The following is a 17,464-nucleotide window of genomic DNA, read 5'->3' on the forward strand; positions in this document are numbered from 1 at the left end:
TCAATAAAGTCATACATCTTTCTTTTTTTAAATTCCATTGCAATACATGGATTTTCCCCACTGCCCCTATGAAAGAAAAGGCTAAGGTTTTAGGTGTCGCGGTTGATCATCAGCCTCAATTTAATTACCGTAAACAACTTAAGTGTATCATGGAATACTGAAAAACGTTATATTAACTATTGATACGCAATGCTATAGGCGAATGATTTATTTTAAACTGACCGCAGAGATATCAGCGTCAACAGAAGGTTATACCTATAAAATAATATTTTTTTGAATTTCATAGTGGTTTCTGTTGAAGGTAATGAATTGCTTATTTAAATTAAAAGAAATTAGCAAAAGGGTTGTCAACAGTTAAGAGTTGTTGATTAGTTACAGGATAAGATCAATCAGTCAAGGAGACAACTACGACGTGTATAATTTGAGATTAATTAGATCATTATTTACATTAATACTGTGTCTAATGGTTATTTATAGAGTAAAAGAAGAATTAATTCCAATATTTTCGTTGTCTTTTTTCTAATTTACCCATCTGCGTCATCTATTGACATAAGTGGTTCATTAATAGATCGTCCCATATGTAAAATTACGCATTGAATGTGGATAAAATTCACATTGAATGTTCGTCAGAACAAATTTTTCCTGAGGATGATTTTGTAGACGAATTTCGTGGTCAATTTATTGAAATCAACGTAGTGAATTCAAAAATTTCCTTCGTGAATGAAAAATACTTTCGCGGTGAGAAACCTGTATTGACTCAGTGAGTGGTTGAATTCTGTTAAAAGGTGCTCCATAAACTTATATAATTTGCATGACGCATTCCGTTGTCCTTATAATAGTTTTAACAAAGATTTAAAAATATGTCGTACGTAATTAACTGTAAAAAATGTATTGCATTTTCTTACTTGATAAAAGAGTATTATTGAGTCCCCATGTATCATGCCAACAATACTTGATAGTATGTAGTTAATTAGTTTTCACGTCAGTCATATTCAGATGGGAAAGTAAACCTTCAATCAAAGCAGGTCCTCAATCATTTTTCATTGCGCGCGTCAGTTTATTAGCGGGGGGCTGATGAACCGGGCCAAAAACGATAGAGTTTTTGCGAAGTCCTATCCAGTTCTGATTAGCAAAGTCAACCTCGTGGCCAACCTGATTCACCGATTCGCGTCAACGGCCTAGCCGTGCCGAAACAACAAGGATTTGGGACGGACGGAGGCGTGATGAATTCGATCAGATCACTTCCGCGGCTGTCAAGATAAGCCGGGAGACGCGTTTAATGAAAACTCAGTTGCAGCTGGCGTTTGCAAATCGGAAACAAAAGGGTCGCTCTACGCATCTGAAGACCTGCAGAGGAGAGGACGCGTGCCAACGGCTGGATGAGCACTTTCTGGTCCCTTTTAAACGTTGCAGGGGTCGTATTCAAAACGGGAAGACTGCTCTCGCGCTAGAAACACCTCGCTCGTAAAATTTTCTACATGCACATCAACATAACACCCTGCGAGCCACCTCTAAGGTGTTTGGCAGGAGATGATCAATCACCAGCATGCACACCACACATTCCAAAAAATGTCACGCTTACTGACAAATTATACTACCACATGCTGTTAGAAATGATAACAAAATTCGGAAACATACATTAAAGTATACGTAAGTAAATAGGCCACACTACAAAGTCATCTAATCTATTTGTGAGTTCTAACGCTGCCGTTATAGTCTTTATTGATCGTGGAAAAAAGACATTCTGAATTTGTCTGTTCTGCAGTCTATCTCTCTTATTTTATTTATATGATCTGATCTTCCGTAGTATTTTGGCGTCATATAATATATGGCTCACTTCGTTAGAAAAGACACTGCTCTTGAATTAATCTAAAAGGTTTAGTCAAGTTTTCAATCTACGGTCTGACAGAGATTCCCATCCGAGTTTATTTAAGAGGTCAGTTAGTGGGAATTTTGCGGAAAGGCTTGTGATTTCAACAAAATGAAGTTGCGAAGAATCCATGAAAATTTTTCGGGATCGCCACCGGGTTAGGAACTGCATTACCGCCGATGTTTCAATGTCCGACTCGTTCATCATCCTCAGGGATATGAGTCATCATGAATCATCATTAGTCGTCATGAATCACTCATAGCCCTGAGGACGATGACCGAGTCGGGCATCAAAACGTCGGCAGTAATGCAGTTCCTAACCCGGTGGCGATCTCGAGAACTTATCAAGCAATCTAATCGCCGGGAATGTACCGAATCTTTCTTCAAGTTGCTTAGGAAGGTCGTCGACTGTGATTCAAAGCAGAAATTTTATGTATCCTTTGTTCAAAAAAATACCTCTTGCCTATAGAGAAGACGATATCCGTCGACGTTGAAAAGAAAAATATGGCAAAATGCAAAAGCGTATTGGCTGAAAATAAAAATTTAGAAAAAATAAAAAGTGTGTGTTGTGATGTATTTAACGCAGTGGCCTGACTAGGAATATACCTTGGGGGGGGGGGGGGAGAAGAGGGGGATGGGACCTTAGCGATAGGGTCCCTAGGGATAGCGACCCCTCTCCCCCCAGGAAAAATCTGGTAAAATTTTTGAAAAATGACTTGCCTGGACATCATGTTGTCACTAAAAATTTAACTTTTAGCAGATGTAGTTGCTATACTCGTATGTCGAAACTAGACAATATTTTTAAATATTTTTTTATTTTTTTCTCTATGGATGTTGGAGGAGGATCTATCCCCTCATCCCTCCCATGTCACGCCACTGATTTAGCCATTTCATGGGAACCATGTTGACCAGAGCTGCAGGCAGAGGAATTAAGTGTGGCTCCAAACATGTTGAGGAATATTGCCATGCTATCGGCTGGAATTGCAGCCAGTTGACTCAACATCCAACTAGAGTAGGCCAGCGCCTACCCTCATTCAATATACAGTTTAAAGTCACTTTAACCAGTAAATATTTAAAATATTTTATGAGCTACTAAGGGTTGTATTATTCAGAATACTTCGATTAAGTTAGATATTAGGGTTCATCAATCTTTTTCCAAATTCTGTCTTGCAATTTAGGCCCTGTTTTTTTTAGTGGCCACGGACCACGGCCAGTGGATTTTGGCCTCGTAAAAGTGTTAAGTGATAAAAATATGAGTGAAAATAATGAAGTTTAAAGGCTTTTTTCCTATTTGGATATTTGGAGATTGAGAATGAAGAATTAATACCTATTTTAATATAAATATCGGAATGGAGCTATTGATCTTATTTGATTATCGTTATTCGATTCCACGATGAGTTTTAATTTTATAGATTTTTTTTCAAACTTTTGGTCAGCCAAGGAGATTCTTAAATTCATTATTGTTTTCCTTTCTTTGCAGAGACTATCGACTTCGGATTTGCCGAGACCGATAATTTTAGCCACCATAACTTTTTTCATGATTGGCCCCGTATCACTATTCAAGTAAAACTTGGACTTTCATCCATTCTCTCCTAATGAAATATCCCTACTTATATTTTTAAAGGAAAACTTTTGTAATTATGCCTGTCTTGAAAGTTTTTTTTTTGTTCAGAATCGGTCGGGATTCCCATCGATACCTCAGTCTTCTCTTAAAGCGAATGTGCCGATATGCCTTCCGACGCCATCTCGTTCAATATGATGAACTTCGAATCTTGTAAATTTGGCATGGATTTTTTGGTACTGTTTTATCCGGGTATTATTGTTAAACAGTGAGATAGAAAATTTGTCAAGAATGAGAAGGAAAGAGTCAGTAGAGTTGTCCGATCGAAAAGGGCATTCCTCAAAAAGGGGAGTCTCTTTAGAGCAGAAAATATAAGCCTTGATGTGAGGAAGCAATTTATTAGGACTTACATTTGGAACATCCTTCTTGATGATATAGAGGCATAGATGATGATAGCAGTGGAGAAATAGTGATTGGAAGCTTTCGAAATGTGGTGTTATAGAGGAATGATAAAGATAAAATGAATGATCATGAGAATAATGCGTAAGTCGTGCAGGGGAGATGTCTTTTGAAAACCTTGGATGCAGGGCGGCACAATTTAATCCACCAAATCATGAGGCACTATGGTCTAATGAAAATGTAGGGTCTAATGGAAGGGAGGAACGGCTGAGGTAGACCATGGATGGGATACATGGAGCAGATGATTTAAGATGCAAATCAGAAAAATTATTATTATTATTATTATAGTATTCTACCGATTAAGATAGGTTTCCATGGAGTACTAAAGAAGTGATCTGGAAGCCTCCCTTTCCGTCCAGCACTGCCTTCTTCAATTTACTCTAAGGCCTACTCCCTTTCAATATAGGTATCTAAAAATCCTATTCTATTCCTTCCGCTTCTTCGTTTCCCTAACATTCTACCCTCTAACACCATTTTCAACATCCCTCCTCGCTAAGTATTAACTCCATTCATACCTTCTGTCTCCTCCGTATCTCATCTAAAAGCTGCCTCTCCTCACTCACCATGTCTAGCACTTCTTCGTTCCTCTTCCTCTCCGTCCATTTCACCCTCTCCATTCTTCTCCATAGCTACATTTCGAATGTCTCCAATCTTCTCTCGTCTTCTTTCCTCAGTTTCCACGTTTCCACACCGTAGAGAGTTACACTCCAGATCAAACTCTTCACTAAACTTTTCTTTAAACTCTAACATAACGATCCTCTTAGAAGCTCCTTCCTGTTCATGAACGCCTCCTTTGCTAGTGCATTTCGCTTGAGGAATTATATGGATGTTAAAAGAAAGCCACCGTTTGCGTCCATCGGGTTGCAGATGGTGGTTTAACCTATAGATATATGGTTAGCTGCGATGTAAGCGGTTAATTGTTGAATAAGCAGTCGTGGATAAATAGCGGCGAGATATCGAGGTGGTATGGGCCTATTCCTGAGTAAGATAAGCCATCTAAATGATACATAAAGCCCGTGAAGATGCCGTGACTTGGAGACGGGAAGCCGCCAACAATTACGCTTCCCATCACCAGGGGGAGAGGGCAGCAACTTTTCTTCGTATGATTGAAGGTATCTGATGTCTTAAAAATATACCGGTTGGACGATAGGCATATTGCAAAAAGAGTGCATCTAACTGGTAAATAGATACAATGTACGTAATACTATAGGTATGATGATGCTACGACTTACCTCTGTTATTTGCTATCTATTAGTACCTTCTTTCGTCTAGCTTTTGCCAACCCAGTTTAAGATGAGAAGCCACGAAGAATCTTGAATGGAATCTGATTAAAAAAAAATTCTTTAGTTTCACTTTCGAGCGCACTAACTTGAGGAATCAGCGTAAAAACATTCAAGACCTATTAGCAGCAAATATCCCTAAATAAGACATCAAATACGGGGTAATAACTAGAACTAATGACCACAAGGCAGTTAGCAACAATTTGCATAATGTTCCCAATAGAATGCTCACGTCTAAAATTAAGGTAATTCCATAATTGTAATTCCGAAGGATTGAAATTAAAAGATTTTTCAATCCTTTAATGACTTTATTTGATAATTTCAAATTGAAACTCGTAACCTGGGGACTTACAGTACATGGAAGATATTTATTAACTTAACGAGAGAGGCGTTCGGAGAGTGTGAAGACCTGATAAGACTGGCTGCTGATTGATAAGCACCAGGTTAAAACCTCAGGTGAAGCCTGCGGACAAACCGAACAAAAATCCTGTGAGTGTTAAGTGTCCCGAGGAAAGGAACTGCCAAGGGATAGAAGAGGCCCAATTCCATCCCATAGAAGGCTGATTACTGTTGCCACGGTCGAATTTTAATCGTTTTCAAAAATATCCGCGGCGCGGTGATGAGTGCGATGCGATCCACTTGTCTTTCCAATATTTTACAGCATAGCGTTTGCAAATGCAAATAATTGTATTGAAGAGTTATGAATTCGATAAATCTCACCATCATGAATGCAAATTTCTGTTGACACCCCTATCTGTACCTTATTTCCCCGTGAGACTCGGATCAATTTGTCCGTCAACCGACGCCAGTGGCGACTCATGTAAGCCCATTTAAATGCGCGGTGGATGCCAACACACTTAGGGGCTGACTTGAGGATCCACTCTTGTAATATTCGTGGGAACTGCCTTTGGCTTATTCTGGGGTGAAGTCTACCCTCGGCTATCGAAACCAAGCTTCGCTTCGAGTTGTATCTTCGAGTCATTTTAAGCTTTTTAAATAAAAGGTACATACATATGACTCATTTCGTATAAATTTTCGCTCTCATGGTTATTCAGGCCATTGGGGAGAAAATTTTGCAATCTGTTTACTAAACCTCGGGATATTGGCACAAATGTGTGATTTTGACTGCTTATTTCCTTACACTCCCCTGCCGTTCTTTCTAGCATTACCCAGTTTTATGATTAAAAGGAATTATTTACTTTACGTACTGTTGATGGATTTCATTTGTTTCCTATAACTTGAAAAGAGAGCGAAGAGCGAAAAATATTTATTTTCGAACAAAAAATTGGACACACTCTCTCTCACCGGAAAATAATTCCAACACATGTATATATAATGTATCACGCTCTCGGAAACACTAGAAACACTAGAATATTCTGGCAATCACGTCCTTACTTGACTTCGCCGCCTGCTAAAATCTAAAATCTAAAATCCATCACCATGAATTTCACAAGTGAGCTGCAAGAAGTACACAATCAGGAGTGATACACTTAGGCCAGAATTGCTATCACCAAATTGGTTGGACTAGGAATAGAAAAAAATAATTTAAACGATGATTTATTGCAATGTAACTCTTATATAAAGCTACACATGTGTAGGAAATTGATTTTCTCTTTATACTGGTGGGAAAATTGAATTACTTATAATCCAACTACACAAAAATTCGACAACGGTGCGTTGAAAATATGTGTAAGCGTTTGAACTCATTTATACCGAAATGAATTCGGCTGCAGTTCGAGCTTTGTCAAGGGTTTTGTACCATATATGGCTAGAAAAACTCAAATGCTTATGATGGATTAGTTCATTAGTGCGTTTCAGCTGTTTGGCAGACACGTGGCATAAAGGGATGTGAGCGTGCTGCCGTTATTGAATGAAAACTGATGCTCAAATATCCTTTCTACCTCGCAAGCATGCATAGGCGATGAAAAATTACTCTTTTTACAAAGCGCTCGCGTGCAAATACCAAATGATACCAATGGCTAATATTTAAAGGGAAAACTTGCTGGTCTAGCGTCTCTACGCATAAGGAGTTAGCAGATACGTAAATAGCATGCCTCAATTGGCTAGACTACAAGCATCTGCTGTTGATATGCAGCTGCATTTCTCGTCTCTGAATTCAAGCTGATTAATGTACCGCAGGAAACTCCGACACTACGACTAAGGTTGACCGTCGGCGAACGTAAATTCTTCTCCGAGGGCTACTGCCGCGGATAGCGTTGTCCAAGCAATGCTCCGAAATTAGACGGTAGTAGCATCGAATTGAGGGCTCTTCACGAAAATACGAGGCGTCCGATTGCTCGTTACTCCCGTGACTAAGAGAGGACGAATGTGGAGGAAGCAGAGCCGTTTTATGGCGCCACTAAGAGTAGATGAGACCGGACAATTGATGGAGGTCCTCTAACTCACTCACGATTTATCCGGCTGGAATTGGATTCGGTGCTTTCCTTTACTCATCGGTGAACCATAAATGAAGATTTTGGCGTTAACGCTGGAATTGTTTGTGTGATGCAGCATGATTGTGCGAATAGAAGTATGAAAATTGGCCTATTACTATACCCCCACGTACTTGCAACGGAAGGAGGTGTTTTCCTTTTTACAACCAGTGGCGCCGAATCCATGGGGCCTGAGGGGGCCCTAGCCCTCTCAAAAATTCGTTATGGGTGTGAGGAAAAAATGTGTCAGGCTTGTCTATTTTCCACGGAGTGTCCAGATATCGAGATTCGAGTTATCAGGGTTCTAACGTTGATCATATGACTTCTAAAATGCTTAAAAAACTTAAAACTCACTACTTATAAACTTTCCCGGGGCAAGATCCCCGGTTTGGGCCCCCCAATATTTTTTGTAAGTCGGCATCCCTGGTTAAAACCCCCGTTTGAGCCTTTAACAGGGGCGCCAAAAACGAATCTTTTGATAAATACTCGTACAAAACTACTGTTTATGAGTCCTAAAGACCACGTTTTCAACAATCCCGAAATTTTGTCCCGGAGTGCTTTCCATACATACTGGAAGGGCCACGAAATCTCTGGTAAACCCCTCCATTTCCAAATCCTTGCTACGCCACGGCCCACAATGCGTTTTAAAGGCCGTTTTACGCGGGGCACTTACTTGCACAATCTGAAGTGCGAACGAAGGCGCAGTCAAAATTGCGTCGTGTAAAGCGGTGAATTGTTTGGACTCATGCGAGAACGCGTGGAAGGGAGACGGCAAAATAGCCCCTGTTCTAATTTCGTTCATGTATTCGCGCAATTCCACGCCATTTTAGAAATAAATGCAGCTCTAGCATGCAATTCCGTGCCCCGTGTGAAACGGTCTTAACATGCGGAGAAGTTTCTCCAAAATGAAACAGGCCTCTCAATTTCACGATAGATTTTCAAAAAGAAGCGGTAGAAATAGTATAAACGGTTTTTCCTGGAAAAAAGGAATAATATCGAAGTTGACGTAAAAGGTAACCTCTTATACGGCCAGAAATAACTTTTGTAAGAGGAGGAATAGGTTTAATTAGGATCTCGTGTTTGAAATTGCTGTTCAGTCATGTTTAACTTATTTTAAATGGAGCATGTTTGCAAAAACTATTGCATTTGATGCATTAATAAGAATTCATACATGAAGGCATATCATATAGTTATCATCGAAAAAAATCATTTCATTTTCAATACTTCTCGTACATTCAGTTTTCAGCCTTATTTTGGATCTCGGGAGACTTTTATCAATCGAAACAGCTTCGTGGTCACGCATCTGAATATTTATAGTTGATGGGACACTACATTGCCTCACTTTAAGGTTAAGTGGCGGTATTTTGTGGAATTGTGTAAGCGTACTTTAAATTGACACAGTTTGTCGAAACCTTGGCGGGAAAATAAAAATCGGTGGACCATAAAAAATGTTTGTCAGTGACTATTTTACCTTTATAGCGTATAATTTGTACTTGAAAAATTTAGCTCTTTTTATTTCAAGCTGATAAGGCGTCGCAATAAAATCGCTAGATGCATGCAAATCTGTTTCTCACTACACATGGATCTCAATGTATGAAGCACACTGGTCGTACGTACTCCAAACGCCTGCATGATGCATGCGGGCCGGTAATTTCACCCAATGGACCAGTTCAAGCCAAAATACCCTCGCTGCTAATCGAGCTGTACGCCTCCCACCTTGTAAACGCGAACCGCCCTTGGAATCAAATCCCCTCGGATATACGGAAAGGGCATGGGTCATGACGCGTGAGTATGGCTTTCAAACCGTGGGTTAGAGAGCAAATGATGACACAACGTACTCAAATTGAATACTGCGTTTCTTTTCACCAAAAGTAGGAGTTGGGGAAGTATTTATGTTTTAATATACGCTGACTTCATCGTGTGTGTCCGAATTGAATCACTCATTTCACTTGTAATGCGAGATCCGAATATCCATGCACATAATGTGAAGCTAAAAACATATGTTTGCCATTTTTACCTTATTTTTTTATGGAATATCTAAGTCAGTATGTGAGTCAAGCATGAATCTTGGATGATTATCGTAGTGTATTGCTAATTTCCAGTCCTTACTAATCTCGCAATGCAATCTTAAACATTGAGATTAGACATTGCAATATTTCCACTAAATAGCAATGTCTAATTTTAATAATATGAAGAACTTCCACCATATCGTGCCCAGCATCATACAAGATATGTCAAGCATTGAACTACTCCTATCGCAATGAAGTGTGACGCAGAGTTAGGGCACAGTTAGAATCCCTTGATTTGAAACCTTCAAAGCCCATATTATCTCTCCCACTCGCCATTTGCACGATGAATCCTAGGAATTGGATCATGAACCGTTTGAAAGATACGGACGTGCGAAACGTAAAGTTTCCTAGAAAGATCTCCCGTAATCCGTTGAAGGACATTTGGGAGACAGAAGTGAGGTTTTTTTTAAAGGTTTCCATTTTGAATGGGACTTTCATTCTTTTTTTTTTTGGTCAAAAAAGAGGGCGTTGAAGGTAGCGGATAAATAATGTGGGGAAGGCGGGGGAGTGGAAAATTTATTTATTTTTTTCTCCGTCGCCCTGGGATACCCGCGACGTGCCTCATTTTCCATCTCCCTTCATGCGTTAAATCCTCCCATGGAGTTACCATCCATCCTCCCCTAGCTCGCTTCACCCACCTTTGAAACTCGCACCCGGATACGATTCGTAGTTAGTAGTGCTTCCACATTTTCCGTCTTTTTTTCACATATTTCCCCAATCTACTCGACACACATTCAGACTTTCTCTGTCGTGCATTATTTCCCTATCCCGCTGTTTTATACCTCCCCACCTTCCGTACCCTCTCCTGGTCCTTTTATGAACCCCCAACTGGGGACATAATTACTGTTCGCGAAGATTCCTAATATTTTTTCACGCTCGACCGCGTTAAGCCTGTCAGCTTCGTATGCATCTAGTGGGAAACGTACCCCGCTCCTGAAGGTGGGAAGCGATGATAACTTTGTTCCTTTAACCACCGTATTCCTCTCGCCGAAGTTGTGTGAGAATCGCCCGACTGCTAGAAAAAGTCTCAAAGGCTTTGGAAAATTGCGGTCTACTGCGCAGAATTCGAGACCTTGGTCTCCTTAAAATTTTCACTATTTCGTTGGTGTGATAAAGTCGTATACGATAAGCAGCGTGCTGGATACGATTATGGATAACTTTTATGCTGGGGACATTAGTATTCTCTCTAAAATAAGTTTCAATCTTTAAAAAGGCTTTGCAATTTAGGTGAGGATACAGCTCACCACTAACTAAACGATAGTTGTACGTCATAAACACAGTTAGGGTGAATAAGATCATATCCTGGACGTGCTGCAGTTATAGTCAACCAGAAATTGCATTGGGTGGACTTTTAGGGAGATGTATCTTAGGGCATGAACCAGATTTAAACCTCTCGGTCAATGGCTATTACGTAACCATAAGGAGTAGGACCTGTCTAAATACTCTCAAAGAACCTGTTTTCTTCTGCAAGAACCGAAAATGACTATCTGGTCTTTGGATTTGCTTTACTGCCGCTTCTTGTACATAGTCTAAAGCAACGTGCATAAAAAAGAGGTGAGGATTGTATGCTTAAATATGAGTTGTGGCTTTCGTCCTTGAAACATCATTTTGGCACGTGCAATTGTGAAAACAATTTGACCCTGATCGCAATATGGTGGAAAGGAAATAGATGTTTCTAGGGGCTCCCAAATATGGGGAAATGCTTGCACGGGTCCATTCAGAAACTAGAATGGAATATTGATGCCATGAAGCGGTTTTATATAAGGCAAGCGAATCCGTCCGATTCGAGGAAAATTTTTCTGAGCACGCGTTTTTTATCGGGAAATATTTTCCTGATCTAGGCACAAACGTCCTTAAGTATTCCGCGACCGTCGGGTAGAATACCCAAGTATCTTTCGGAAAGATATTGGAAATCTCTTAGCTCCAGTACTCTGCATACAAATCCGGCCATTTTGAAGTGCGGAATTCCTATCTCTGTCCTCCTGATGACTTCCGAGATGACTTGTGGAGACACGAGGAATACGTTATGCCTATGATGCATTATTTCCGCACCATTCTTGGAGCATCAATAGAATCTACATTTGGAATGAAGCTCGGCTGACGTAAGAGATTAAAGTTTTTGGATGAAGAAAAATGACTATCTGGTCATTGGCCATAATGAACAATAACGTTGTAAGTAATCTACAAGAATAAAATCCGAAGATTTAAGTGAGATGGAGTGGAATTTTTCCGTATTGAAAAAAAAACACTTTTCACAATTGTAAAATGTATTAAGGCCTATGTTACAATGTTACTACATCGTCTTCAAGGAAATTCGTTCTTGATCACCTTGAAGATGATGAAGTTACCTAGGTCGCAATAAATTTTGTGATCGTGGAAAACTGCAAGTGTTTATTTCAATAATCTCCATCAATTCCAAATGATATGTGTGCATGTGATTTACCCCTCTAGCATCGTGTACATAAAGAGATTTTACTAAAAATCTCGTCCTCGCGCAGTCATGGTAGAATTAGCTTTCGTAATTATTTTCCCTGTAAATGCTTTAGTCTTGAAAAGTATACTTATTCACTTACCTACGTGAAAATTTTGAGTGCATAAGTAATAGATGGTACTTAAGGAAGTTGTTTAAATAAGCTGCAAAATTTCAAGTATAAAATATAAAAATCATTAGCAATTTTCGCACTTACATAAATAAATAAATTACACAAAGTGTGGAAAAAATAGTGAAATTAATTTAAGTATCGCGAATGCGTATGGCGGTCATTTTTCTTCAAAATCAAAATCAATTTTGGCCAAAACATGTGCATATAATTCTAAAATAATTACACTCCAAGACACTAATCAACAATAAATAGTGTGTTAAATATAACAAAGTTTATTTCTGAATCTATAATTTGACTTGAACTCTCGAACCAGAGATTTAATGCAGCCATGCACTGTATGCCACGCATACTCGGAAGACTACTTCACGTACAACGAACTTATAGATGAGGCCGAAGGTATGAGAGAAAATTTAAGCTCTTTAGGGAGTAAAAAAAGATCTGAGGTTTTCCCGGCGTATGATGTTGTTAAAGTTTATTCGGGATTGCCACCGGATAAGGTTCTCCATCTCTTCCTAAGAGATGGAGAACCTTATCCGGTGGCAATCCCGAATAAACTTTAACAAATCTTTAGGGAGTAGTTGTTATTCGAATTCAATCCGTATAATTATCTGAGTCAACTGGATATTTTCAATCATAATCTTTTACTTTAATCTGTAAACAGATATTAACCATGAAAAATCGAGACTGATTAGGTTGTAAGAGCTGCGTTGCTGGAACGGTGAGAGATAATTCTCGACAGCTTATAATAAATTCAGATTCATCCACATCGCTATACTCTGTAGCTATTTAATTCGTTTATCTAATGCCATACAGTGGTTTTTTCATCTGGTAAACTATGTGATAACACTTTATTTAAGAATACACCTTTGCCTTCTAGCAATCTAGAAATTGCTAGAATGAATTTGAAAAGTGTGAAGGTATTTCTTTGGAATGAAAATTTTTGTGGTTATTTACGCTTAGCTCTTCGTCCAGGAGTAGATAAATGGTTTTCTTTTATATCTGTAATTTGTGTTCATGTTAAATACAATGTCCAGTCCTGGAATGATTCCATTGACGAGAGAAAAAATTTTAAGGGACATTTTTCTTAGAAAACAGAAAGAGAATTTTTCGTGAAAATAGATGGACCTCTTTTAGTGCCTTCTGTGTAACTACTCGAACACAGAAACAGAATATTTCGTTAAAAAATATGGATCTCTTTCCATGCCTTTTGTGTAACTACTCTAGTTGGCATTATGTTTAAAAACTGAAGTGGCTCTCATAGCCAACCTACTCGTCTGGAAATAATTATAAAAATTCTGATCCCAAAGCACAATTTTTTTGAAGGGGAATCGAAGTATCTAGCAAGAAAAATAAGGTCTCCACATACAAGACCATTCGAGATGCAAACAGCGCAGAGGAAAAATTGTACGTTTCTATAAAGACCCAAAGATATATGCTTTTTAGGGATAATAATTCGATCTATATCTACTGTAAATAATTATTTGACACGCCAAGGCAATTGAATAACTAAGTGAACAGAAATGTACCCACTCTTGAGTACGGCGTTAATGACGGCATTAATCTCAATTACATAATTCGAAAATCATTTCTAAATGACTCAAGCTGAGGCAAGCATTAGCATAGTTCTCCGTAAATATGTCGTGGAATATACATATAATGAAGTGAAGATAAGTTAATAAATTTGTGAAATAGGTCTCTGGACAAAATTTTAATATCCCTTCAAATACTAACTAAAAATCGTAAAATATAGTAAAATTGTCCTAAAGGCCACTTTAACGCACTTATTTTACATATTTTCTTAAAAATTTACAAAAGAAATGACCGAAACAGTTCCAAAAACACACCCACTTTAAAACGTAATTCCATTGGCCAGCCGGAAAGTGACGTCAGCTCATGCAATCGTGTGGGAAATCCAGTGGCGTTGCGCATTGTCACCAAATTTCTCGGCTTATTTAACGACTTTAAGTGAGGTTTTATTTCTTATATATCTTTCGGAGGTTTTATCGTAAAAAGCAAACGCCACGGAACCTGGTTTCACCAAGGCTGACACCGGAAACTTGCCGAAAATTACAACGGCAGCAATGTTTACTTACATAAGCAACAGAAATTGCTACATGCATGCTGAAAGCCGGGGAGTGAAGATGCATAGCTATGGAAATATAATATCACCGGCTCTTGTAAAATACATACTAAATGTGTTTATGAAATTTAACAATGATATTACATTTATTAGGGTCGGACGAGAAGATTACGCTGACGACGCCATATGTTTACATATGTTTAGACTGCCATTGGTTGCGTGCAAATTATGCACAATCAAAACGAATGCATCGTTCGAGCTCGTGTGTGCCCCGAGCACAACCTATTCTGTGGAGGCACGAGTTTTTGAGGAGGACGGTGAGGTGGAAGTTAACAGCCTTTCTTGCAATGATTGCATAGCTAGTTCTGAGAGCAGTTCAAGTATTATGTAAGTAGGGCTGGGCAAAATTGAAATGCACAATACCTGTGACTTGGGAGTTTGAAATCTGAAGGCATGTTTACACGGTACATTAACACGAACGGGTTAATGTCTAAATGTATGAACGCCAAAATGCACCGTGTAACCACCCTATTTGTGCGAATGCATGCACAGAAAATAGAACCTGTTCTAATTTGGTTCATGCATTCGTACATGTTCCGTTCCGGTCCACAAAAATCATTCACGCAAACGTACATCAACTCGTACGTGTTAATGTATCGTGTAAACGCAGGCCTTAAAACAGTATTTGAAATTCTTTTTGAAATAAAAAAAAACATTTGTAAGCCGGCCGGTCGACGGCCGACAGGGGATTCGGTAATATATTTACAACACCTTCCCTAGGTATTTCGCTGGAATCCTCATTCCATGGACAGGTGAAACTTATTTCAGCTCCAAAAAATATCCTCAAAAAGCAAACCACGGCATCACCTTATTCATTAATCTCCAGAATTTTCCCTACATAGTGAGCAACTGACTTTTTGCTGCTGAATCTAGCCAGCATCCAATCTCCACTTTGAATGTTAGTCACCGAATTCTTTAAGCTTTTTCGACTCACGCTATCTTGTTTCATTAATACCATTTGCATTAATACCACGTCGTCTACATCCTCCTCGTGAGAAGACATGATATCCAATGCCCTATCATAATCAATCAACAAACTGAAGTAAGCTATCTTTATCAGATAAACCTTCAAAATAAGAGTTAATGAGAGGACTCTAATTAAAAGACCTAGTTTTATAAACTTCGGTGTTTTGCAACATTTATTTAAGAAAGTTTAACTCAAGAACTGCCAGACAGTAACTAAAAGTTTAACGCAAGAACTGTTAGACAGAAACTAAATATTCAATCCATACTTCAATCCCGTATCCTGGGGTAAGTGCGACAGGGGGACGCACTTACCCCAGGCACAGAGCTGTGCCCAAGGTAACGGGGTCGCACTTGCCCCGGAAGGTAGGAATGAACGGTTACGACGGGGAAAGTGCGACCCCCCATCTTAACTAAATATAATGACCCTAAATATAATAATAAAATATAATGAGTTCCTAAATTAAAAGTAAAGCAAGGGAAGCCAATCCATGAAGAAGAGAAAACAAGATATAGTTCTTACCTAACACCTCCGATGCGTTGATTCAGAGGGAACTGCGGTATAGCCTCTCCTCACAACCAACTAAGACTACGAGAAGAACGGACGGGTATATTTCCCAAGCATGTGGAACGAGAAATTAAGGGATAAGTATTACAAAGTCGTTGGCTCTGGTTTCATAACAATGTGTGGAATATGTTGCACTACCGCCACCTGCTTCGAGAATGGAAATACGATTTTCCTGAAGGGGAGTCGCACTTACCCCACATCACCTTATGGAAACTAAGAGATCTTAAAAAATATTTAACCTGTTTTTGCTCGTAAGGATTGTTACAAATAGTACACGAGAAAGGTATGTTTTAAAAATATATATTTTATTTGTTAAAGTAAAACTTCTCAAATTTTGCTCTATATGGTTGCATTAGTCTCCGCGAGGAATACAATTTTTTCAAAAAGTGTCGGACAGAGATCTCCTCGAAGTGGATAAAGCCAGCAAGTGAAAAAACTTTCCACTGGTGAAGATGAGTAGGCATAGGATTGCGTCAAATCTGATTAACAATGCGTTAATATTAGAATTAATTTTTTTCATTCATTCACATTCGTCGGCACTTTCTCATCCGAATCAATCTTCGTTCTACGTCTTGGATGACCGTATGAAAATATTTATTTGGAGCATTTCTAGTCGTATTTCTGAACTTAGGCACAATGCAGTAATTGAAGCTATACGCTGCGACATATCGAGGAATAACTACGACACGAAAAATACGGCGTAATAACCACAATATCTCCACTGTAAACTTCAATAATGTGCACGGTCAAGGTGGTTAAGAACAACACTATTGCATGAGCTGACGTCATTCAAGATGGCGGCGGTGCGAATTACGTTTTTCCTTAATGGCTTGTAAGACGTATTTTAAATGCTCATAATAAAAAAATAGATGACATTACAGGCATATTGTTATAACTTTTAGCTTAATAATTACACCTACTTTTCAGAAACGTCTTTACCTAAATAGGTGTTCAGAGACCTATTCCGTTGACCTCACGGTTTAATCAAAAACCTCTTGAATCGGAACCACGTGTCTATCTTTTATAACCATCCGGAGAAGCATCGTAGCCAAGTGATCCCGGAGACTTAAGGATCATTGTGATCGATTAAAATTCCCCCACTTGAGCTCAAGAGCTTGTAGACGACTACCTAGGGCTCCTTACACTGTAATTAAGACGCGTAATCTAAATTTCAAGTGCTTCCAACGCTCTATGTGTTTAGCCTCGAAGTCTTCATCCATCAATCCCTTTAAGAGAGCGCTTTACCTACCTCGGCAATCTCGTCATCATAAAATGTCTCCTCCTTCCGGTAAACGAATATTCTTCCCCCTCGGTTCCCAACGGAAAGACCAGAGGCATGAAATCCCAACCCCCACCCATCCGCTACCTTTCTCGAGCCTTCCGTAACTTTTCTCGCCCTTCCACCACACGGAGTACAGCGTCATCACTAAATCTTCCAATCCCATTAACCCTACATCTAAAAAATAAATAAATAAACTTCCTCACCCCTGATTTATTTTTCTTGCCGCAAGAGTAGTAGT

This window comes from Ischnura elegans, chromosome 5 (genome assembly GCF_921293095.1).
Source record: "Ischnura elegans chromosome 5, ioIscEleg1.1, whole genome shotgun sequence".
Classification (NCBI taxonomy): domain Eukaryota; kingdom Metazoa; phylum Arthropoda; class Insecta; order Odonata; family Coenagrionidae; genus Ischnura; species Ischnura elegans.